The following is a 27785-nucleotide window of genomic DNA, read 5'->3' as shown; positions in this document are numbered from 1 at the left end:
TTTGGGTAAGCTTCATTGGTTTTTCTCTATGCCTGGTGAAACTACTGCAGCTGTTCATGCTTGGCATCTTTTGCGGCACAATAAGGTCAGTACTGCAATCTCGAATATGATTCCTACAACTATACTGTGGAGCATTTGGAAAGAGCGTAATGAGAGAGCCTTTACAGACAAAAGGCATAATGCAAAAGTTGTATTCAATAGAGTTGTTTATTGCCTATTCTCTTGGGCGCTAACCTTTAAGGAGTTTGATTGAGCATTGAAAGCATTAGGTGAAGAAGATACGAAACAAATGAATTCGTGAAAGAGCAAGATCTAGCAAGGAGACAGAATTCAATGACTAGCTAATTATAATTAGTCAAAGGAAGAGAAGGAAGAAAGGGTAACCTTGTTAGGTGGACCAATCAAGGGATGTGAGAAACGTCAAGAGATAACATCACGAATCAGTAGTAACCTGCCTGGGTTTAGCAGATTTGCAAAAACCAATCAGCAACGGTTGGAGAGGCCCGGGTTTCAATTCCTTTGAAAAGTTTTGTAGGTTGGCTGATAGCCCATGTCGGACTATTAGTTGGGCGTCCAAACCATCACTGATTGGCGATTAGGAGTGCAATCTGAATCTCATATATGTAAGATTCTTACGATCCTCTGGTCCAATGTGGGACTACTATGTATCTTAAGAAACGGTTGCCGTTACTTCTTGGAGTTAGCAGACTAGCTTCTGCACAAACTCCTATATATGTCTGAAGATTTTCACTTTGTATCAGAATGCATGCCTTGTAGTAACTCATCCAACAATTCCCGGGTTTGGCAGGATTGCCAAAAAACCAATCAGCAATAGAAACAACAAGGCCCGGGTTTGGCAGGATTGCCAAAAAAACAAATCAGCAAGTGATGGAGAGGCCCGATTTTTTTCCACAAAGTTGGTTGGTGGTTGGCTGATAGCCCATGCCGGACTATTAGTTGGGCATCCAAACAAACCATAGCTGATTGGCTGAAGGAAAGCAATCTGAATCTGATATATGTAAGATTCTTACAATCCCCTTGTCCAATGTGGGACTACTTTGTATCTTAAGAAATGGTTTCCGTTAGCACTTGGAGTAAAAAATTATGGATTGAGAAATCCTTACTTATAATAGCATCATGATAAGCCGTCGGGTTGGCACTTGGCAGTCCATTTTTTGGTGAAACTGAGGTTACCAACAAGATTTAACAAGCACACAAATGGTCCCTCAATATCCTGAATCTAATATGTCAAGAATTGGGGAAAAATTCAGATAATTCGACAAAGAATTCCATTCGCAAACACAACTGCAGATTGACTTGAACATTACACATTTAACACTAGTTAAACCTCAAAATACATAACGCTTAATTTATTGATGGAAATAAAAACCGTAATCATTTAAAAAATACAAATTGGATCTTTACATTTATTCACCATTGTAATCCAACTTAAATCCAACTCCGCTTCTTGGTACTTACCATCAATGATCCAAGGGTCGGGCGGATCACCTTTACAAAGAGTGTGGGCTTTTATGGTACAAATACCTTGGCAAAAATGTTATGCTCCAGAATCCAGAAGCTTCAACTGCTAGAATGCTTGTGAGTTTTGGTGAGAATTTTATTCCTGAAGTCCCTCACAAGAACACCTTAGTGTCATTGAAAGCATTAGGTGAAGAAGATGCGAAGCAAATGAATTCCGGTGAAAGAGCAAGATCTAACAAGAGACAGATAAATCAATGACTCATTAACCAAAGGAAGAGAAGGAAGAAAATCCCAACTTCAAAATTTTATTCCATCCCTTCGATTTTATGAATCAGAATATAAAAGTTTTGTTTGACACCTTAGTTGTTTACTGACGCTACTGCCTTCTCAATGCAGCTCTATGTTGGGTAGTCGACGAGGGAAAGGCTAGCTGTGGCTTCCGATATGTGTTAGAATTTCCTACGGTTTTTCTGTGGAAGAGAAAAATCTAGCAAGGAGACGGAATTCAATGACTAGCTAATTAGCTCGTATAAAAAAAAAATGACTAGCTTATTAGCCAAAGGAAGACATGGTAAGATGAAGTCGTTCTGCTGACATTGAAACTTGTCAACTGTGGTTAGGTGGTCCAACGAAGGGATGTGAGCAACGTCAAGATATAACATCACGAATCAGTAGATTCTGACCATTCTAGGTAACTCTATATACTTAGCCTCTCCTTCTTTAGTCATCAGATAATTTGCGCCTTAGCGCTGCAATCCTAATGTGGGACGATTTAGATCATAAGATTCAGATGTTTTCTTCCATTAATGGTCATACTTTATTCAAATCTAGGTATTCTTTTTTTGGTGCCGAGTCCCGAAGACAAGATGTTTCCTGTTCACATACATACAACAACATCAAAACTACACTGAAATGACAGAGAAATTGCAGGATCGCAACGCCAGGGTTTGGTAGGTTTGCCAAAAACCAATCAGCAACAGTTGGAGAGGCCCGGGTTTCAATTCCTTTGAAAATTTTGTAGATTGGCTGATAGCCCATGTCGGACTATTAGTTGGGCATCCAAACCATCACGGATTGGCGATTAGGAGTGTAATCTGAATTTGATATATGCAAGATTCCTATAATCCCCTTGTCCAATGTGGGACTATTTTGTATCTTAAGAAACGGTTGCCGTTACTTCTTGGAGTAGAAAATTATGGACTGAGAAATCTTAACTATAATGCCTTGTAATATTTCGTCTGAATGGAGTTCAAATCATCTCACCTGAAGAACATAAACTATGTCATGTTCTCAAGCCATTATCTCAGACTCAGTCCCCATACTGCAGAATGACTTGAACATTACACATTTAACACTAATTAAACTTCAAAATACATAATGCTAATTTCATTGATGAAAAATAATACGCGATCATTTAAAAAAAATACAAATTCGTTTTTTACATTTATTCACCATTGTAATCTAATGTCCCAATCTTATATCCTGTCTCCCTCATAGACCTAACACATTTGACCATCAACGATCTTAGCCATTTCTTCAATGCCACTAACGAAATGGACCTTTCTAGTATTTCCAACATCACGATCTGTGTCTGACGTCGTCTCGTCTAAGATTAAACCAAGTCAATCAGGTCGTTGAAAAAGAAGCTGGAAAGTCGGTTCTAGCTCATAACACTGTTCAAACAGTGATCGGCAGCAAAACACATACAACCCAAGTCGTGCACGAGACATGGCGACAACTAATCTTCTAACATCACGAAGATGCCCAAAAGCGCGAGTACGGACAAGAGACAGTAAGATGAAGTCATTCTGCTGACCTTGAAACTTGTCAACTGTCGTGACCTTGTTAGGTGGACCAATCAAGGGATCTGAGCAACGTCTAGAGATAACATCACGAATCAGCAGTCTCTGACCATTGTAGGTTGTTAATATGGAAATCTTACTTGCAGGATAATCTAGCAACCGCATATAGATGTAGACACTTACTGTATACTCAGCCTCTCCTACATTTTGATAAAACACAGGTTGTGGAGCCCTTTCACCTCGCCCATGATATTCAGGAACATCTACCTGCTGATAATCATAAGAAAATCCAGCATTTGCTTTATGGAAGCGGATACAAAATACCGCACACCAAATAAGCATGTGAAATAATGATCATTAAGACAAAGCGAAGACAACCGCATGAAGCTTATCCAGAATGACGTATTAGATGACGTCAGCTTAATCACGAGTAAAGTGTGAAGAGTCGTGCGATAGTAAAGAAGTCGTGCGTCAATGATAAAATCCACGCAACATTGACACACGTCAGATCCAAAATTAGGGCTTTATTAGCTGTCATCCACTATGTAAACTCCTATATAAGGATCCGAGCGACCTTGTATTGAGAGAGATCTTTTGGAGAGCTTAGACAAGATATTTAGGAGAGAGAAAGATTATTTGGAGAGCAAGTTAGGGTTTCTTCATCACTTTGTATCCAATTTGAAGATCTTAATGAATGTTCTTGTGATTCTCATGGAGATTACTTAGATTGTTCTATACATTTTATCAAAAGTGTGGTTGTGAGATTTCTCACAACTACATTTTGGCGCTAGAAAACAATTCGGAATGATATACCCTGTTGGTGAATTTCTTTAAAAACAAGTGTTGAATTCCTCATAGTATATCAACGTTTCGTTAGGAATCTTTGAAAGTTTTTGAAGTTTAGATCTAAAAAATTCCACCAAAAGTTTTAATCTCAGAAAAACAATCTTCATTGTTCAGGTTTTCAGTTCTTTAAGGGACAAATTTTCGTTAATTTGTTAACAAGAAAACAAAGATGGGACGGCAAGCATCTACAGAGGAAATAAGGATAGTCAGAACGAAAGGAGGAGGCAGAAGTATACAATGTAATTCAATAACTAAAACGAATATCTCTGATGCATATTTCCATGCAGGAATAACAGGAAGAATACACAAGCGCGATTATGAAGGAAGGAAGATCATGACAGTGGATAAAATATCTCCCTTAAAAGAATGGGAAAAGAGGAAGATAACGTTTGCAGCGGACGAGATCACGGAAGAAAACTTAAGGCGAACAGATTCCTTGGTGATTACAATAACTGCAGAGCGAAAAGAAAAAAATGAAGGAGCGAAAGAATCAGAATAGTGGGCGATAGACAAAACCTTAGTAGACACGGGTAGTTCGGTAGTTAATTTGTTCTATCGCGCATTGAAAGGTATGGGATACAAGGACGCGGATATGATGCGTTCTACATACAACATTCATGGTTTTAACAGAAAGATAACAAAACCAAAAGGTGAAATAACCGTGTGAATACTATTGGGAGAAATTAGAAATGCAGGTAACATTGTGTGTGGTCGATGTAGATTAACCATACAACATGCTATTGGGGCGACCATGGGTGCATGTGATAAAAGGTGTAGCATCAACTCTCCATCAATGTGTGAGATTCCCGATACCAAGTGGAATATGAGAAATCAAAGGAGATACAAAGAGTGCGAAGATCTACGGCCAGATAGATGTAAAAAACTACGAAGGAGGCGCGAGGAAGCGAAAAGATCGGTATAGAAAAGCAAAGGAGCTAAGAAAGGAAGAAGAATTAAGAATATATATGATAAGAGCACGATAAGGAAGAGGAATACCAAGTGAAATTCCAGAAGAAGAGGGCGCACCGACGCACAAAATAAAAGAACCAACACCACTAGGAGAACCAAAAGCGTACTTTACCGCAGCAGAGCCGACAAAATAAATAAATATTGGAACAGAGGATGAACCAAAGATATTAAAAATTGGAACAAATATGGGAAAAGAAGAAGAAGAACGAACAATCAACATCGTACGCGAATACAAAGACATTTTCGCATGGAGCATGAAAGAAATGTCAGGAATAGATCCTTTTGTCGCATGCCACAAATTGTAAATCAACAAGAACGCACGACCATTCAATCAAAGGATAAGGAAGATAGCAACCACATATCATCCTCAAATAGAAGCAGAGCTACAGAAGATGCTTGAGGAAGGAATAACAAGGCCAGCAAAATACCCAAATTGGATAGCAAATATGGTGGTGGTACCAAAGAAAAATAATGGAATAAGGATTTGCATCGACTTTAGTGACTTAAACAAGGTATGTCCAAAGGACAGCTTTTCATTACCATACATACCACAAATGGTTGAAGCAGCATCAGGAAATGATAGTCTCTCACTAATGGACGGATATAAAGGCTACAATCAAATTCCTTTGGATGAGGAAGACAAAGAACATACATACTGCTTTTTTCGCGCCCATAGGATTATATTGTTATACAAAAATGCCTTTCGGTCTGAAAAATGCAGGAGCGACATATCAAAGAATGGTAGAGCAAATGTTTACAAAATGGATACATACAACATTGGAGGTCTTTGTCGATGATATGTTGGTGAAGAGTAGGAAGATCATGTTGACAACTTGAGAGAAATATTTGAGAAGATGCGGCAATTCAACATCAAGATAAACCCAGAAAAGTGCATTTTCAGAGTTGCGTCAGGAAAATTCTTAGGTTATATTGTATCCAAGGAGGGAATAGAAGTCGACCCAGAAAAGGTACAAGCGGTTCGTGACATGCCATCACCCGCGACTGTGAAAGATATACATAAATTGAATGGAATGTTAGCTTCATTGGGGCGGTTTATTTCGCGTTCATCAGACAAGTGCAAACACTTCTTCAACATCTTGGAGAAGGGGACCAAGTTCGAATGGACGGAAGAATGCGACAAAGCACTGCAAAATATAAAGAATTACCTAATGAATTTATCTATTTTGCAGAAAGCAGTGCCAGGAGAATAATTGTTAATATATTTGGCATCAACATCGCACGCATTAATTACTGTCTTGCTACGTTTGGATCAAGGAGTAGAAAATCCAATATACTACATAAGTAAAACATACAATGCCGCAGAGAAAAATTACTCAAAGATTGAAAAGCTAATTCTCGCACGTCTATGCAACACAGAAACTCGGTATTTATTTTCAAGCCCACAATATTAAGGTATTGACAAAAGTACCACTTGAGTCTGTAATGAAAAATTCAAAAAGATCAGGAAGAATCGAAAGATGGAATGCACAAGTAGGGGACTTTGATATCAAGTATGAAATATTATCTTCACCAAAATCGCAAGTCATCGCAGATTTATCGGCAGAATTTCCATTGGAAGAGGATGAACATGTTGAAGAAATGATGGATGTGGATGAAGAACATGGGAATCCTAAAGATTTATTGACAGATCATAATTCAAATAGATGGGAGATACTGGTGGATGGATCATAAAATGGAGAAGGAAATGGAATTGGAATAGTTTTTATTTCACCAACAGGGGGAAGAATGACTTACTCATTCAGGTTGGAATTCGCATCCACCAATAACGAAACTGAATATAAGGTGGTGGTGCACGCATTACAGTTATCATTTGATATGAAGTTAGGAGATGCAAGAATAACTAGTGACTCACAGTTGGTAATCCGCCAGATAGAAAGAACATATAGCACAAATGAGCCATCTTAACAGAAATACAAGAAGCTAGTCACAGAGTTAGTAGCACAAATTCCAAAAATAAGTTGGAGGCACATATGCAGGAAAGACAATCGATTCGCGGACGCACTGGCTTTCATTCCTTCTATCACTAGTACAAATCTTTACATTGGCCACACTTAATCACCGTGTCCATAGGCTTTTGGTCATGGATTTTTTTCACTCCAAAAATGTGGCATAAGGTGCCGAGACAAAAAGGTATCCCTATGGCTGCATAAACTTTGAGTGGCTATAAAATATGATTAACCATGGCCATAACTCTAAAACTGTGTCTATATGGTACTCAATATTTTTTTGGTAGTTAAGCATTTTCACTATCACCGTGGCCATAGGATCCTTATAGACACACAATTTAATTATATGTGGCTAAAGTTTACCTTAAAGTCACGTAAATTTTATTATAGTCGTGGCCTTTGTCATCAATTGGACACGCAAAATTCATTTTATCATGGCCAATTCATGAGTTGCGGTCACACTAATTTTTCTCAACCATGGCCATCTCTATCATTTGGACACACGGAAAATAATTTAACATGGCTAATACATGATTTGTAGTCACGTTTAATCTATGGTACCATGGCCATCCATATTTTTGGACACATGATAAACATTTTACATGGCCAATTAATAAGTTATGGCTACTAAAAATTTGTAGCACCGTGGCTAAATTTTTTCGAAAGACACATCAAGTGTGTTGAATGTAGCTATTGTTCACCTTTTGGACACATCAAGTGTTTTCAATGTAGCTATTGTTCACCTTTTGGACACATCAAGTTTTTTGAATGTAGCTATTGTTCAACTTTTAGACACATCAAGTGTTTTCAATGTAGCTATTGTTCACCTTTTGGACACATCAAGTTTTTTGAATGTAGCTTTTGTTCACCTTTTGGACACATCAAGTGTTTTGAATGTAGCTATTGTTCACCTTTTGGACACATCAAGTGTTTTCAATGTAGCTATTCAAAAATCACCTAAATAACCATCCATAAAAAATTAATGAAGACTAGAATTAGAATTGTACCAAAATAATTTCATTTCACAATATAATAAACATCTCAATCTGATAATTGTGCAGTAACCTTGAGAAAACAAACTTTCAAAGAGAGACTTAAAAGTTTAAACATCCAAATCCTATAGTCCACGATTATTTCTATTAATAATTAGGCTGCAGTCTTGAGTCTCTTGCTGGATCTCCGAGACTTTAGTTCCCCGCTCTTCATATATGAAGGTTTCTTCTTCTTTGTCTTCATAGTGTTTGGGTCAGAATCATATTCATCGTTTGGGTCAGAATCATGTTCACCGGGGTCTGAAAGTGGATGGCCCTGCAGCAAGCCAGTGGATGTATAATTAAGGGAAAAAACCATGTTAACAGTTATATGGTAAGGATGCAGAAGGTAATAAACATGTATAATAAAGCAACTTACACTAGAGCAAGAGATCACAAACTCTTTAGGCCAAGCTACTATAGATTTTTCAGCATCCTCTACTGTTTTGAGATGAGTAGATGGGACTGGCAAACAATGATTCTTTAATATCGACTTTTCAACCGTCACTCTGACACAATCATCCCGGAGTGGATCTCCATGAACCTTCTGACCTGGCACTGATGGAAGAACCGAACCCCATGCAATGATATTTCTCAGTGAAGCATGAGCCAGTTTGCATTTACCAATCTGCAAAACAGAAATGTTATATTGAAATCAACAGATTCAAATCTCAAAATGCTTAAATGCCTGTGAGAAGGACATACCGTTGAAAGTTCAGTTTTGTCTTTCGATTGAGAATTGTCTGGTGAACTAAGGGGTAGATGCTCAGATGCAGGAGACTTTTGTTTGTATTTTCCAGACTACAAAAATATACGCTATATTAACATCAACAAAAAATGGAACTCTCAAAGCACTATATATTTTAAATACCTGCAAAAGAAACATACCATTTGGAGTTCAGAACTATCTTTCGATCCCGTAGACTGAGATACATTTTCAGATTCAGGGTCATTTCTATTTGTATTAGATTCATTCCTTTCAGTCGGAGAAATGCTTGTAACAGGGAATTCAAGCATAAGAGACTTCTCTCTAATAGGAGATTTCTATATAGTGCAGTTGACATATTAGATACTGCAGAATTATTAGGAAATACATACTTAATCAAAATTACTTGGATGATGTTAAACATACCCGTGCCTTTTTGCTTTTGATTTTCTTTTTCAATATGCCTTGAGATTTTAGCTGAGACATTAAGCTGCTCATCATTTCTTCTTGTGCCTTCATTGCTGCCTTCATTTCATTCATTTCTGCATCCTTCCTATCTCTCTCCATTTGGTTCGCGCGTCTTTCATCTTCCAGTTGTTTCTTCAGTTCAATGTGCTCCTTGGATGCTCCTTTCCGTGGCAGGTGCCAGTACGTTGTTGGAGTCACTCCCTTGCCTATACATCTTACACGCCCAGCATGTTCTTCCCCAAACACAAGGGTGATAGAATCATTGCCTGGTTGTTTTCTCAAAGTTCCATCTTCCAGCTGCTTATCAAAATCCTCCTGCACAAAAAAAGAATTAAGGGATTAGAAGTGATAATCAATTAAATCAAAATTATTTTCACATTTACTCAAGCACAAAACAAATAGCTAGATAGTTTCAGTCGTCTTACAAGCTGAGCTGCTTTTTCCCTAACATCATCGTCATCGTATTCTCCATTTTTGTTTTGATGTGCCTTCCTCCATAGTAAAGACCGTGAAGGATTTTCATCTTCAAGGATCTCTTTCTCATTAATCTAGTAATTATAAAATACACAAGAAGAAAAATTAGATAGATAATACTATAATTTAAACTGGAAATAATAATAATTTTGTATAACAAACTGGACTTACTAATTTTTCCAACAGCCCTGCATACCCTGCTCTTCCCGTCCTGTGGTTATATTTGTGGTTCTTACGCGCCTTAGCTCCCCTAATGGACAACTCCTGAGCATACAGATTTAAAGAATTTCATTCATAAAAAAGTTAGACTAATTAATGAAATTAATATCAATATTTTCAAACTAAAACGTGCAATATACAACCTTGCATTTATCAGACAACCTCCACTTTACGAACTTGTCCCATTGTTCTTGGTTCACAATGACACGATATTGTTTAGGAACAATATTTAGTTTAGCAGGTTTACCCAAATTGGGCACTATGAACTTTACATACAACTTTCTTCTGAAGTTGCGCAAATGTTCCCCAAAATATTTCATAATTTGTCTTCTCATAGTCTCCTCAATTTCATAAAACCGCTGCCAAAATATGGAGATGTTAACGGCAGGTAACAAATTAATAACAAATATAGTATTAAAAATCAATATAGATCAGCATATACATACCAATAGTTCGTGCCATAACTTATCCCTCATCACTGAATTCACTTCCTTCCACTTCAAGTGCCTTAGACCAACGTCTCGACGTACCAATACACCCATGTAACTAGCAATTTCAGCTTTATATTTCCCCTTAAATCGACCAAACTTATCAAATTCTATCACATGCTTCTCGCCGTCAAAATTTTTCTTTAGCTTCTTCAATCTTGTTAAACCTCGAACATTATTCTCCTTAGACTCTACTGTATTGTTTGGAGCTCCTGTGTCTTTTTATAGTTCAAAAACCCAAAATAAGAGTAAACATGGTGTAAGAGTGTACTCATATTTTTTAAGTCCAAAGCAAACAAAAACAGACAAGCTAGTATAGCATTACCAGGCTGTTCAGGACTTTCAGTCGATTCATCATCAGAACTGGAGCTATCACCATCGGAACCGGTGCGACTACCATCGGAATCTTCGTCTTCATCCTCTGACTCTCCTAAATTCTGCAAGGCTTGAGCCTCCAGGGCTGCAGTCTCATTTTCAGCATACTCATCATCATCATACTCTGGCTCCCAACTCGAATTCTCTTGTGTAGTCATATAGGAAACTGCATATACATGTATATGATTCAATCAAATAAGGTCTGAATTCTTTTCAATCAAAAGTCAAAAGTTATTAAGCTAGACACAAGCAAAATTTATAACAGTCAATTAACATGGTCTTGATTATGTCAGTACTAACATGGTCTTGATTAGTATGATTAGATGCAAGAGCAGGATGCCGTCTCAGAATTGTTAAAAGATATAACAATTAAAAAATTATTAATCGCTGAGGTTTTTACTAGAGCATTGAAAGAACTCAAGCAAGACTCCAGTTCAAACATACACAATTATGTAAACCTACCAAGTTCCCTAAAAACAAACGACGGATGCCGATCTCCGACATAATTATAATCCCATTATACAAAATGTCAATGACTCGGGAGTATACACGACGGAAGCTTACTGACCAGCTAAAGTTGATGAAAATGAGATAAAAATGTGATTTCTAGTGGTTTCAGGGAGAACCACAGAAGTTTAAACTATTGGTTTGCAATGTGAAAAACATTCATCAGAATAGACAGATAAAAAAACCAAGGAATAACATTCAATTGACCTAGCTCTGACATAATTATAATCCCATTATACAAAACGTCAATGACACGGGAGTATACACGACAGAGAATGTGGCCAGCTAAATGAGATAAGAATGTGATGTCGAGTGGTTTCAGGGAGAACCACAGAAGCTTAAACTATTGTTTGCAGTGTGAAAAACATTAATCAGATTCATCGGAAAAGAAAGAAAAAAACATAAAAGAATAGCATTTCCATAACCATAGAAGACTGAGTTGTTATCCAGCCACTATGCAACTTAGAATACAATCTGCATAAAGATCCTAAGCATAACATAGGAAAAGCTTAAACATGCATGCACACCATTGTTCTTCTTAATAAGAAATAAACAGGTGCATAAACCCTGCTTTCAATGAATCAAAAATTAAGAATTAGGGTTTGAGTCAAAACTTAACCTTTGAATCAATTGGGTCTGATTCAAAAATTAAGGTTTGAATCAATTAGGGTTTGAATAACTAAGCTTTTTAGACGAAAGAAAGATTGAGAACAGGATATACCTTTATAAGATTTAGCCATGCAATTCCTCAACACCATACGGCCCTTTATAAAGTCGCACAGATTGAATAATCCCGCCGAAAATATTTTGCGTTTCATTTTCATCCCGCTCAAAATTATTTAGGGTGAACTGAAAAATCGATTGAGTTTGGTCTACGATTTCCTTTTTTCGGAAAAATCTCCTAAGAAAATACCATTTGATTTTGATCCTACGGTAGACCTAAAAATATTTCCAAACTTTAGAAATCCGATTTCCCTTTTTACTCTAACAAATCTCAATGTTTCCCTGATTTTAAGCCTAGAACTTTATCCCCTTTTTACTCTGCTTAGGTTTCTCTAGTTCTCTCCGCTCTGTAACTCTGGTTTAGGAGGAAAGATAAAACGAACAGAATTTTGAGGTGTTACATAGCGTAAGATAAGAGGTTCTTCCCTATTAATCTAACTATTGGTTGGGCTTGTGATAAATATATTCACCGTTAGATTTACTATGGACATCCTATTCGATGCATTTTGAAATAACATAAGTAAAATCGTAATGGACTGGGCTGGAGTGTTAGCTTAAACCATGTAATGGACTGGGCTGGAGTGTTAGCTTAAACCATGTAATTGACTGGGCTGGACATAAATGTGGCATAAATTTTTTCATTATTTTTCATTTTTTACTTAAATTTTTTTCATTTTTTTCCTTTTTTTTCTTTTTTTTTTTTTTTATTACATGATCAAAATTTAGTTACATAATCAAGACTCGACACTTCACCTGAAATATTGATCGATTCGGAACGAGTTCGAGTAAAACTGATGAAAACGGAACTTCGTCCTTTGGAATCGAGACACGGAAAAATTTAGTTATTACATAATCATAATTTAGTTATTACATAATCAAAATTTGGTTATACATGATCAAAATTTAGTTACATAATCAAGACTCGACACTTCACCTGAAATATTGATCGATTCGGAACGAGTTCGAGTAAAACTGATGAAAACGGAACTTCGTCCTTTGGAATCGAGACACGGAAAAATTTAGTTATTACATAATCATAATTTAGTTATTACATAATCAAAATTTAGTTATTACATGATCAAAATTTAGTTACATAATCAAGACTCGACACTTCACCTGAAATATTGATCGATTCGGAACGAGTTCGAGTAAAACTGATGAAAACGGAACTTCGTCCTTTGGAATCGAGACACGGAAAAATTTAGTTATTACATAATCATATTAGTTATTACATAATCAAAATTTTTTATTACCTGATCAAAAATTAGTTACATAATCAAGACTCGACACTTCACCTGAAATATTGATCGATTCGGAACGAGTTCGAGTAAAACTGATGAAAACGGAACTTCGTCCTTTGGAATCGAGAGACACGGAAAAATTTAGTTATTACATAATCATAATTTAGTTATTACATAATCAAAATTTAGTTATTACATGATCAAAATTTAGTTACATAATCAAGACTCGACATTCACCTGAAAATATTGATCGATTCGGAACGAGTTCGAGTAAAACTGATGAAAACGGAACTTCGTCCTTTGGAATCGAGACACGGAAAAATTTAGTTATTACATAATCATTTTAGTTTTACATACTAATTTAGTTATTACATGATCAAAATTTAGTTACATCAAGACTCGACACTTCACCTGAAATATTGATCGATTCGGAACGAGTTCGAGTAAAACTGATGAAAACGGAACTTCGTCCTTTGGAATCGAGACACGGAAAAATTTAGTTATTACATAATCATAATTTAGTTATTACATAATCAAAATTTAGTTATTACATGATCAAAATTTAGTTACATATCAAGACTCGACACTTCACCTGAAATAATATTGATCGATTCGGAACGAGTTCGAGTAAAACTGATGAAAACGGAACTTCGTCCTTTGGAATCGAGACACGGAAAAATTTAGTTATTACATAATCATAATTTAGTTATTACATAATCAAAATTTAGTTATTACATGATCAAAATTTAGTTACATAATCAAGACTCGACACTTCACCTGAAATATTGATCGATTCGGAACGAGTTCGAGTAAAACTGATGAAAACGGAACTTCGTCCTTTGGAATCGAGACACGGAAAAATTTAGTTATTACATAATCATAATTTAGTTATTACATAATCAAAATTTAGTTATTACATGATCAAAATTTAGTTACATAATCAAGACTCGACACTTCACCTGAAATAATTGATCGATTCGGAACGAGTTCGAGTAAAACTGATGAAAACGGAACTTCGTCCTTTGGAATCGAGACACGGAAAAATTTAGTTATTACATAATCATAATTTAGTTATTACATAATCAAAATTTAGTTATTACATGATCAAAATTTAGTTACATAATCAAGACTCGACACTTCACCTGAAATATTGATCGATTCGGAACGAGTTCGAGTAAAACTGATGAAAACGGAACTTCGTCCTTTGGAATCGAGACACGGAAAAATTTAGTTATTACATAATCATAATTTAGTTATTACATAATCAAAATTTGGTTATAACATGATCAAAATTTAGTTACATAATCAAGACTCGACACTTCACCTGAAATATTGATCGATTCGGAACGAGTTCGAGTAAAACTGATGAAAACGGAACTTCGTCCTTTGGAATCGAGACACGGAAAAATTTAGTTATTACATAATCATAATTTAGTTATTACATAATCAAAATTTAGTTATTACATGATCAAAATTTAGTTACATAATCAAGACTCGACACTTCACCTGAAATATTGATCGATTCGGAACGAGTTCGAGTAAAACTGATGAAAACGGAACTTCGTCCTTTGGAATCGAGACACGGAAAAATTTAGTTATTACATAATCATAATTTAGTTATTACATAATCAAAATTTAGTTATACATGATCAAAATTTAGTTACATAATCAAGACTCGACACTTCACCTGAAATATTGATCGATTCGGAACGAGTTCGAGTAAAACTGATGAAAACGGAACTTCGTCCTTTGGAATCGAGACACGGAAAAATTTAGTTATTACATAATCATAATTTAGTTATTACATAATCAAAATTTGGTTATAACATGATCAAAATTTAGTTACATAATCAAGACTCGACACTTCACCTGAAATATTGATCGATTCGGAACGAGTTCGAGTAAAACTGATGAAAACGGAACTTCGTCCTTTGGAATCGAGACACGGAAAAATTTAGTTATTACATAATCATAATTTAGTTATTACATAATCAAAATTTGGTTATAACATGATCAAAATTTAGTTACATAATCAAGACTCGACACTTCACCTGAAATATTGATTGATTCGGAACGAGTTCGAGTACTAATTTAATTTTAATCGAATAATTTATAATTTAATTTTAATTTTAATTGAATAATTTATAATTAACTATAATTTAATTTAATTAAATTTGTGTGGGGAAATAATTTAACTTTAAAAAAAAAAGACAAACACATGCTCGGTTTTGATGTTAACAATGTAAAATGGGTATCTTCTCAAACAGGCATGTACGCCTATCAGTTCATCCCTAAAATCCTTAATTCATTCATCCATATCTCTCTATCTTAAGGAAAAAAATTCTCCAACTGATATTCTGGCAGAAAATAAGGGGATTTTTAGGGAAGATTTAGTCTTCAATTTTGGAAATATTTCTGCACCTCCATAGGATGAAAATCTGATGAAATCAAGAATATTGAGAACATCTAGCGGTAATAATCCCAGTCAATTTTTTTTTATTTGAACCCTAACCTTTTTATTTTGGGGTTGAAATCAAAAGAAATAACTTTTGGGCGGGATTATTGCCCCTTGATGTTTTAGAATATCTGTAGATTCAACCCTAAAATCAGTCTGATTTACTCCCATCTTAGGTATGTTGTAGCATTCATTCTTAGATTGCTGAAATTCTCATTATACTAGATGATTTTTGCGTAGTAATAAGTGTTACTATGTTAGCTTTTTGAATTTTGTTGTAACCCATTGCACTCTGTGTTAGCTTCATCTGGTTCCCTTGATGTTAGTCAACATTGATGCTCTCTGAATTTGTTAGTCCTGACAATCTCTTTTGAGCAACCAGGTACTTGTGAGGCTGAAATACAAACCAAGGAGGGGGTAAGAAGGAGCATCACAATATGTGGTAGTGCCTAAACCCAGTTTATACTGGAGGTATCATTCTAAAACCTTAAAGTTATTATCTCTGATAATTATCATGATAGCTTGTTGAACTGTAACCTCATTGTAATTTAGTTAAACCTCTGAACTTTTCATGCTCTGTCTTGAATGATATACCCCATGTTTGCCTGAAATGTTGTTAACTCCTGCAACATATAGAATCTGTTGAGTAAAATTTGTGTCTGAAGTTTGTGCACTAAAATTCTTTTTCGCTGCACTAAAGTTTGTGTCTATTTTTTTCCTGCAACATATAGAATCTGTGCTCACTATTGCTTTGTTGTTCAGTACATCATGTTGAATCTGTGAGCATGTTTCATAGAACTTATCTGGTGATGTTATCCTATTAGAGGGACTAGTAAAATGGGCAGATAAATGGGTGATGTATTGTAGCTGAATGGGTGATGTTTCATTCAATCTGGTGATGTTTCATAAAACTAAATGGTTGATGTTATCCTATTTGTTTTTGAATCTGTAGCTAAATGGGTGATGTATTGTAGGTACATGTATTTGTTTTCAATCTGTTTCAGGGGTGTCATTATTCTTCAGTGAAAGCATTGAGTTTCCAGTTCCATGAGAGACAGAAACTGAATCACTAAAACTGACTCAAAGTTACTTATAGGTATGTTTTTCAAGCCTTGATGTACTATGCACCAGTGTTAAGTACTTCGTATTTTTTTTCTCATTGTCATTGTGCAATCATTCTTCATGAACATTAGAGCTCTTTCTCGACAGATGTGACTTCACATCTGTCTAAAGAAGAAGATTTGAGCTCCCAGAGATATAAAAGTTGCCAACTATGTCAATTATAGAACTAGGGACATACTACTTATGATCTGATATTTCTAAGTTAATCAATTAGAGTACTTATTTGAAATGACATTTTGATTTCTAAGTTAATCAATTAGAGCACAGATCAGTGTTTACTCTAATTTAACAAACACACTGACCCTAGAGCTGCTGCAATTCATTCTCGCGAAATCTCCCAACTGCGGCTGACATACAGACCCTTCAGTATGTGTTATTCCAAAACTTGAAATGACTCCATTTACTGAAAGTACTAGACCAATTTTCCTGAGTTAATACTGGATGTCTAATTATGGGTTTGTGTGGCATGATTATCGGTTTGTATGAGGGAAATTGCATATTGCCTGTTTCATCTGTTATTACCATGTTTGTCCATATAAATTTTTTATGTTTCAAATGGTGCTGAATTTATTGGTAATTTCAAGACTTGTATGTCTAAATTGTCAAGTTAGGGGATAACTATTATTTTGAAATGAAACATATATTAGTTAATGCTAAGCTTGTATTTCTGAATTGATTTATCAGTTTTTGCTTTCATTGGAGTGCAACTGATGGATCTACTGGTCTCTTTGCGTTTCAGAATGGATAAATCCTGGATGAGTACTGATAGAACGAAGAAACGTTATAGAGAAGGAGTTGCGGCGTTTCTGCGGTATGCTGTCAACCATCTCAAGGAGGAGGGTGAGACATATGATGAATTTCTTATGTTGTGTCCGTGTACAAATTGTTTAAATCTCTGTGCATGCTCCGTTGGCGACGTAGAAGATCATTTATTCGTAAATGGAATCGATCAAACGTATACTATTTGGAATAAGCATGGGGAAAAGGATGAGGCAATAACTAGTAGTAAGCCAGTTAACGTCAACAATGGTATGCACGCTGAATTTGAAATGGGAACTCCCACTGATGCTCCAGACGAAGATTTTGGAATGGGAACTCCCACTGATGCTCCAGACACTATAGATATGATGCAGGCTGCAGAAGAGTTCGCAGATGACCCTATAAAGTTTAAAAAGTTACTTGAAAATGCTGAAAAGCCCTTATACGAAGGATGTCCCAACTTCACAAAGTTGTCTGCAATTGTGCAGTTGTTTAAGTTGAAGAGTAAGCACGGTGCATCAGACATGTTTTTTAATGAATTGTTACCCTTGTTAAAGGACATGCTTCCCAAAGAAGGTAATTTAATGGCGAGGAGTACATATCAGGCAAAAAAAATATTGAAATCAATGGGTTCAGGGTACACAAAGATACATGCATGTATCAACAACTGCATTCTTTATTGGAATGAGTACAAGGATGAAAAAGTGTGTCCTACTTGTAAAGAACCCAGATGGAAAGTTGACAGGGATGGTAAAGTTTACGAGAATGTTCCAGCAAAGGTATTGTGGTACTTCGACATCATCCCAAGATTTCAGCGGCTGTTTCAATCGAAGCACACAGCAAAAGATTTGATATGGCACGATACCACTAGAAACAAAGACGGTGTTTTACGTCATCCGGCAGACTCACATGCTTGGAGAGAGATAGATAACAATTTCCCAGAAATTAAAGGTGATCCAAGAAATCTGCGGTTAGCTGTTTCGGCTGATGGAGTTGATGTAAACACAGGCACCAAACATCACAGTGTATGGCCAGTTTTGGTTGTGATTTACAACCTTCCACCGGGGCTGTGTATGAAGAGAAAGTTCATCATGTTGTCGTTACTTATAGATGGTGCGCCAGGAAACAACATCGATGTCTTTTTAGAACCTCTTGTTAAAGATTTTCAATTCTTATTTGAGAAGGGAAAGAGAACATGGGATGCATATGCCCAAGAAATGTTTACTCTACGTGCAGTTGTTTTGTGGACGATAAACGATTATCCTGCTCTTGGTACACTATGTGGTTGTCGCTACGCTGGATATCATGGTGTGTGTGGTGTGTCGTAAAAAAACGCACAGTATTAGGCTTCATGACTCAAACAAGAATGTTTATGTTGGTTATAGAAGATTTTTACCCTATGAGCATCCGTTCAGAAGGCAGAAGGGGGCATTTGGCGGAAAACAAGAGTGGGAGACTGCTCCAGAACCAATGACCAATGGGGAAGAAATATATGAGGAGGTAAAATGTATAAAGAATTCATGGGGAAAGAAGGGGACGAATACTCAAGGGGAAGACGTGCAGGCTACACCTGGAAAAGGTGGAAAGATGAAGCGCATCGGAAAAACGAAAATTGAGCGCATCAGAAAAATATCAAAAGAAGTCGATAGGTCAGGTGAGGAAGAGGAAGGCAGGGAAACCACTTACTGGAGCAAGTACAACATATGGCAGCGACTACTTAGATATTGGCGCTATAATGATGTCCAACATTGTATTGATTTCATGCATGTCGAAAAGAATGTGGGACAAAGTCTTGTTGGAACGTTGCTGCACAACGGGAATACAAAAGATGGATTAAACGCCAGAAAGGATTTGGTGCGTTTGGGGTTAAAATCGGAGTTACACCCTAAGACAGATGACAAAGGAACGATACTTCCCGCAGCATGTTATACATTAACTACGGAAGAAAAAGACATATTCTTGGAGACACTATCCGAGTTAAGAGTTCCAGAAGGGTATTGTTCGGATTTTTCCACCCTTGTGAACCTAAAAGAGCGTAAGCTGATCGGACTCAAATCACATGATTACCATATGCTTATGCAACAATTTTTGCCCGTCGCTATTCGATCAATTATGCCTACACCTGTGAGATATGCTATTATCAGGTTTTGTTTCTTTTTCAGATCAATATCTGCCAAAGAAATCATGGTGGAAGAGCTAGATAAATTGCAAGAGGATCTCTGTGTGACGTTATGCTTACTAGAGAAGTATTTTCTTCCATCCTTCTTTGACATCATGATTCATTTAACTGTACATCTTACCAGGGAAGTGAAGTTATGCGGTCCGGTTTGCTTTCGATGGATGTATCCTTTCGAAAGGTGTATGAAGGTTATAAAGGGGCATGTGCGAAACAAGAATCAACCTTGTGGATGCATTGCCGAAGAGAATGTTGCAGAAGAGACGATTGAGATATATTGTGAGTACCATAAAAGCATCAGGACAATTGGTATTCCACTAGATAGGCATAATACATCTCAGGAGGGAGAACCGTTATCAGCTGAAGAGCCGTGTATAGTTACCCCTGAACAGTTGAGACAAGCACATTTCTATGTAATGCAGAACACGCCTGAAATTGAGCCTTACATAGAGTAAGTATTAATTTGTTTTTTTTTTCCTGTTTTTTTCCTGTTTTTTTTTTGTACAAAGTATAATAACATTTGGTTATTGTACATACCAGCCGACACAAGCTATATTTGGAAACTAACTATTCTACTAAAAAGCGAGCATGGCTAGAGAAAGAGCACTCTAACACTTTTGGCGCTTGGTTAAAAAATGAGGTAATAGGTCATAGAAAAAGTGTCTTGTTTGATGTGTTATATTCCTTTAAACTCAAGGTTCATCCTAATAATGAATTTCAGGTTGAAAAAGAGTTGGCAGACGAAGAGAAAGTATCTCAGAGAACTTAAGATGGATATCACACGGCCCGCACTACGAGGTAACGAAATACACTGTATATCGCATCAATGGATATCTATTCCGCACAAGATCCCGTGATGGTAGAATTCACCAGAATAGTGGGGTTAGCGTTGCAGCAAATGACATGCACATATCTAGAGATGATGATGTTACATATGGTAAAGCCTCTTATTATGGTGTCTTGCAAGAGATATGGGAGTTAGATTACTGTGAAAGAAAAGTTCATCTGTTCAAGTGCAATTGGGTTGATAATAAACGTGGGGTCAAAAGAGATGCTCTTGGCTACAAGATTGTTGACCTTACTATGTTGGGATACAAAAATGATCCTTTTATTTTAGCCTCACAAGCTAAGCAGGTATTTTATGTCAAAGACCAGTTAGATAAGAAAAAGTCTATTGTTTTTGTGACACCTCCCAAAAATTATAGAGATGACGATGGCAACGATGAGGAATTCAGTACAGTAATCTTTTCTGCGAATGATAATATCTTGCCGTCTGTAGATCCACAAGACTTGGGTAAAGAATCCCGAAATGATTACTTCCGAACTGACTGCCGAGGTTTACTTATACGCAAGCCAAAATGACACACTCCCGCAGGTACATCGCTTTATTTCCTTTAATCTGTGGTTATTCGGTTAGTGACATGATATTGAAAGAACGATAAAGATGGAACTTATGTTTAATCCTGTTCCTTAGCATGCTTTCTGTATGTTTGCGTGCTTTATTCTTTGTAAAATGAATAACATCATTTTATCCGTGTCTCATATGGAACTTCAATTGAAATTTCTTACTGTACTTTACAACTTGCTACTCTGGTCACTTTTAAATAGATATCCAAGAGAATGAGAGTTGGTATGTTTTTGTCCTATTGCTTGAATATATTTATGGGCACATGCACTATAACTACATGTTGTACTTGTATTTCAGAAATCTTTTATACACTTCATAACATTACTCAAAGCATATGGTGAAATTGAATTCCAAGTACCCAAATTAGATTCGTAACCCTGTAGATATATGATGGAAACTCCAGTTCATTAACAAAAAAAAACATTTAAAATGATGGTGCTAAAGGTCTTATGGTTCTCAATTTTATGGTGAAAGCATTTGGGGGCGGACTGATGCTTTTTCCTAAGTGAATTGCATGGAGCGGTTCACTTGCTTGTGTGAGGAGTTTGTATTGTGTAGCCTGTGAAGAATAGTGAATTTTAATCTCATTTTCCTTGTTCCAATTTAACCCTCAACCGTTTTGAATACCATACTTGACAGGGTTTTTCCCATATCTTGTGAAAGTCCTCTTTGTAAGAAGTCTTGACCACAATTTATGTTGAGTTGGGCTGACACCTTGTATTAATTGTTGTGCCCTCGTTCTTTCTTCCTTGTTTTTTTTGAACTCAGAACCCTATTTTCCTGTTGCAGGTTCGTTGTGGCTATTCAACACTCTACATTGTCCTGAGCTTTGACGAAGTCATTTTTATGCCATCAGATGCCTCTATAAGTTTGACACTCGAATTGTAGGACACGAACTCTGCATCTAAAACATCAAGAATTTGATTATGGGATTGTTTTGTCTTGTTATATAAAGAGCAAAAGAAATGCATTCCTACTGCAATCGTAGTTTTGGAGTGGCTGGCTCCAAAATCAATTTGATGTAATATTTTTGTTTTTTTCTTTTGGAAAGAGGTAAATAAAAAAATATTGGTTGTAGATCTAAATTTTTTCATTAAATATATTGGCTAAAAATATAAAGCTTTTGTGAATTGATAAGTTAAACAGGTTTGGTTGGTCTCACAGATGGCTCCTGTCGTTTGCAGTCCTTCTAGATTTGTATGAAAAGTTTAAGATATGGTTTCCTATTTTGGATTTTGGCATGGTTATATATCGGGAATTTTGGGAGAAAGTAACACAACAGAACTCCACTATACATGTTTTATTTTCACAAAACACCCGGCTGCACCCGCTGTATTGCAATTACCTTGGAAGCCACAATCACTTGTAATGTATCCTTCTATACACCAGAGCTTGAGGTTTCTTTATTGCAGTGAACATGCATAAACATTACCCTAGCATATGTTGCTTGAAAATTAAGCATACTAGGAGCATTTGGCCTAGAAAAGACTCGGTAACAACCATGGCTAGTACTTTAAAAGTTAAAATTCAATCTCATGTGTCTAATGGATCCGACGCTATGTTCACAATTTGTTTTTCGTGTAGCCATATCATAATCCTCCCAAAAAAAAATATGGAGTAACCATATGTCAATCTTTTGTCATGTTTGATATAATGTGTCAATTCCTTAGTATATGCATGTCTAATAAACCAGATATTATGGACACATAAACAAACCAATGTGGCTACATAAATCCTCTTTCCGTCACAGTCTAAAAGGTGTGTCTATTGTCATCCGACACTTTTGACACATACAAAATTATTTAATGTGGCCATATACGCATCTATGGCTACATGTGATTGGATTAACTGAAAACCATGACCAAACGATACCCTATGGATACAGTTGATGGGTTTAGGAATAAACCCATGACTAAATGGTGCACTATGGCTACATGGTAAAACAAAATGTGGCTATAGTTATACTGATGACCAATAGCCACACAAATAACCTGAAACGTGGCTGGACTGTACACTAAAAAACGTGGCCTATGTGAAGGTTTGTACTAGTGTATGCTAGTGGATCCAACTGCAAGGTATATAAAGATACAGATGCTCTGTTCGCCTTCAGTTAAGAGGGAAGAGGAAGAAGACGCAGACGTAATGATAGTAGAAAACACAGCAAAAGAGCAAGCGAACAAATACGCAGATTGGAGAACCCAACTTCATTTATACTTAAAGAAGGTAGCTAGAAGTCCCAAGAAATAGGTTGGAGGCACACAAGTTAAAGAGTCGAGCGACAAATTATGAACTAAGAGATGGTGTATTATATCGAAAATCATTCCTTGGACCATCCCTAAGATGCTTAACAAGAAAAGAGGGAATGGAAATATTGAAGGTATTACACTACCGAGATGCTGGGAATAATAGTCGAGGAAGGTCTTTAGCATACAGAACAAAGATACAAGGTATTACTTTCCCTATATGCATGAGGATGCAAAATAAGTATCGAGGCGGTGCGAAGAATTCCAGCGTCACGGAAAAAAGATACATGCACCTGGAGCGATGCTAAACTCATCAACAAGTGTGTGGCCATTTGGAAAATGGGGCTTAGACATTGTAGGTCAATTTATACCAGGAACAGGGCAAAGGAGATAAATAATAGTAGCAACAAATTACTTTACAAAATGGGCAGAGGTGAAAGCAGTACATCATATTCGGGATAAAGATGTGTTCACATTCATATTTAAGAATATCATATGCAAATTTGGCATTCCCGTGCAATTAGTATCTGATAATGAAAAACAGTTCGAGGGCGAAAACATATAAATGTTGCTTAACACATTCAAAATTCAAAGCGAAAAATCTACTCCTTTATATCCACATAGTAATGGACAAGTAGAGGCAACTAACAAGACAATTACAGATATACTGAAGAAGAAGTTGGAAGGATACAACAAAGGGTGGTGCGAACAAGTGCATAATGCAGTATGGGCATACATAAGAAAGAGAAGCTATATGAATCTCATCTTTTTTTTGAAATATGGAGTAGAAGCGGTATTTCCAACTGAGGTCATCATTCCTACAACTAAGAATGAAGCATGGGAAAAGAATTTGAGTGCGGACTTAATTTTAACAAAACTTGATGATCAAGAAGAAAATAGAGAAATTGCTCTACAACATATGGAAAATTACCACAAAAGGATTGCTCGAGAATATAACAAGCGCGTCAAAGAAAGAGAATTTCAACCAGGAGAGCTAGTGTTGAGAGAGATACCGCCTTATCAGAGAGGAGGAGATGGAAAGCTGGAGAAAAGATGGGATGAACCATACATAATAAAGAGGTTAGTTGGAAATGGGACATACAAGTTGATGGATCCTGAGGGAAGAAACATGGGTCGCAAGCTTGAGCATCCATGGAACAGATTATATTTTAAGAAGTACTATCCATAAGTCATGTGGTAGTCATCGCACACATGGAGAAGGCAATCCCATGCACCTGAAAGTGAAGTATATGCAGATGAAGATGCAAATTTTTCCACAAGGATGTAATATTCAAGCATATGAATAAAAATAAAGACTTTGATATTTTATACATGTTAGAGCATTGCTCGGTCGAACTCGCATGCGTTGCTATCTCAAGCATGTTTGTCAATGTTAGTGATCAAAACTATAAGTCTTGATTTATAGTATACTATAGCTAAGGTCTCGGACTAGGATAGAAAGTGTAGTTGAGCTCAAGAACTCCATGGAAATCATCATACAAGATGAAGGACTGCTCAAGAAACCGGTGGATCTTCATCGACTAAAAGGTATGTGGAGACTTGAACTTATCTATCACGCAAAAGTCTATTTATCTCCTATCTTGAGACAAAAGTCGTTTTCTATATAGACTTAGATTATACACATTTGCTATTTCGAGCCGAGTTTATCTCGCCTATCTATTTCTAGAAATATGTGTTGGTAAGCTTTCGCTTTAGCCAAGTTCATCTTCACCTAGTGACGAAAGTCATGACAAGTTTCAATCACTTTGAAAATTGCTTACTTTGACGAAAAATAGTTTGTGAATAACAATTATAGAATATCAACGTCCTCTAAGAATGTTTGAATGATTTAAATGAGAGTTTAGATTATATAACCATTGGAGGATATAAGCATTGTTGTGGAAACACATATATGTATAAGTCCTTATTCCTTGAACCGAAGATTGCGAACTTTGTTGATCAAGAGAACCGACATGGTGGCGTGAGCCAAGTCCGCGAACTTGAGTAGGTTATATCTAAAAACGATGTTTGTGAACTTATTTTTATATAAACTAAGGAATGCGAATTGCAAACCGTGGCTATATAGTTCATGAACCGATTCGATTGAATCAAATCATTTTTGCTTCAATTGTGTCTTGTGTAGTTACATAAGATTTCCTTGCAATTGAACAAATCTTTAACTAGTTCATTTGAGACTTGAACTAGTTATGGTGAAGAAGAATATGGTTGATATGAAAGTGATCATATGGCTAACCATTTGGTTGACTATTGTTGAACCAACAAATGTACAAGTTTGGGTACGGATACACAAGCATGTAAACGTGCATTTAATTTATGTGTAACAAGCTAGTTTTCGTTCTAACGGTTGAAAGATATTAGCTTGAATCTAATCAGGTTTTCATATAACGGTAAATAATGAATGCTTTGTTACCAAGCTAACATTGATTGCAAACCCTGATTTGAAAGACTATATAAGGGAGAACTCTAGCAACTGGGAAACCTAATCCCCACACCTTCTGTGTGATACTAGTTGTGCTAAGATAGAGTCGAATCTCCTTTAACCTTTGGTTTCTTCTTCTAAACCAGGTTAACGACTTCAAGAATTCATTGGGATTGTGAAGCCAGACCGATACTAGTTTCTCATAGTTGTGTGATCTGATCATCCTGTTTATATCATACAAGTACAATTGTAATAATTGGCTTGAGATTGATATCTCCGATAGGCAAGATATAAAAGAAATCATAAACACTTCGTCTCATCGTTTGTGATTCCACAATATCATTAAGACAAAGCGAAGACAACCGCATGAAGCTTATCCAGAATGACGTATTAGATGACGTCAGCTTAATCACGAGTAAAGTGTGAAGAGTCGTGCGATAGTAAAGAATTCGTGCGTCAATGATAAAGTCCACGCAACATTGACACACGTCAGATCCGAAATTAGGGCTTTATTAGCTGTCATCCACTATGTAAACTCCTATATAAGGAGCCGAGCGACCTTGTATTGAGAGAGATATTTTGGAGATCTTAGACAAGATATTTAGGAGAGAGAAAGATTATTTGAGAGAAATTTAGGGTTTCTTCATCACTTTGTATCCAATTTGAAGATATTAATGAATGTTCTTGTGATTCTCATGGAGATTACTTATATTGTTCTATACATTTTATCAAGACTATGGTTGTGAGATTTCTCACAATTACATTTTGGCGCTAGAAAACAATTCGGAATGATATACCCTGTTGGTGAATTTCTTTAAAAACAAGTGTTGAATTCCTCATAGTATATCAACGTTTCGTTAGGAATCTTTGAAAGTTTTTGAAGTTTAGATCTAAAAAATTCCACCAAATGTTTTAATCTCAGAAAAAAAATCTTCATTGTTCAGTTTTTCAGTTCTTTAAGGGACAAATTTTCGTTAATTTGTTAACAAGAAAACAAAGATGGAACGGCAAGCATCTACAGAGGAAATAAGGATAGTCAGAACGAAAGGTGGAGGCAGAAGTATACAATGTAATTCAATAACTAAAACGAATATCTCTGATGCATATTTCCATGCAGGAATAACATGAAGAATACACAAGCGCGATTATGAAGGAAGGAAGATCATGACAGTGGATAAAATATCTCCCTTAAAAGAATGGGAAAAGAGGAAGATAACTTTTGCAGCGGACGAGATCACGGAAGAAAACTTAAGGCGAACAGATTCCTTGGTGATTACAATAACTGCAGAGCGAAAAGAAAAAAATGAAGGAGCGAAAGAATCAGAATAGTGGGCGATAGACAAAACCTTAGTAGACACGGGTAGTTCGGTAGTTAATTTGTTCTATCGCGCATTGAAAGGTATGGGATACAAGGACGCGGATATGATGCGTTCTACATACAACATTCATGGTTTTAACAGAAAGATAACAAAACCAAAAGGTGAAATAACCGTGTGAATACTATTGGGAGAAATTAGAAATGCAGGTAACATTGTGTGTGGTCGATGTAGATTAACCATACAACATGCTATTGGGGCGACCATGGGTGCATGTGATAAAAGGTGCAGCATCAACTCTCCATCAATGTGTGAGATTCCCGATACCAAGTGGAATATGAGAAATCAAAGGAGATACAAAGAGTGCGAAGATCTACGGCCAGATAGATGTAAAAAACTACGAAGGAGGCGCGAGGAAGCGAAAAGATCGGTATAGAAAAGCAAAGGAGCTAAGAAAGGAAGAAGAATTAAGAATATATATGATAAGAGCACGATAAGGAAGAGGAATACCAAGTGAAATTCCAGAAGAATAGGGCGCACCGACGCAAAAAATAAAAGAACCAACACC

At 36.3% G+C, this 27785-nt stretch overlaps 1 pseudogene; it reads right to left on the bottom strand.

Moving 5' to 3' along the window:
* Positions 1-781: 781 nt before the first annotated feature.
* LOC113316276 overlaps positions 782-27785 on the bottom strand; it is a 39351-nt pseudogene continuing 12347 nt past the window's right edge.

Source organism: Papaver somniferum, chromosome 10 (genome assembly GCF_003573695.1).
Source record: "Papaver somniferum cultivar HN1 chromosome 10, ASM357369v1, whole genome shotgun sequence".
In the NCBI taxonomy this organism is placed as follows: domain Eukaryota; kingdom Viridiplantae; phylum Streptophyta; class Magnoliopsida; order Ranunculales; family Papaveraceae; genus Papaver; species Papaver somniferum.
The sequence above is the reverse complement of the archived record's forward strand: the minus strand, read 5'-3'. Positions and strand labels throughout refer to the sequence as shown.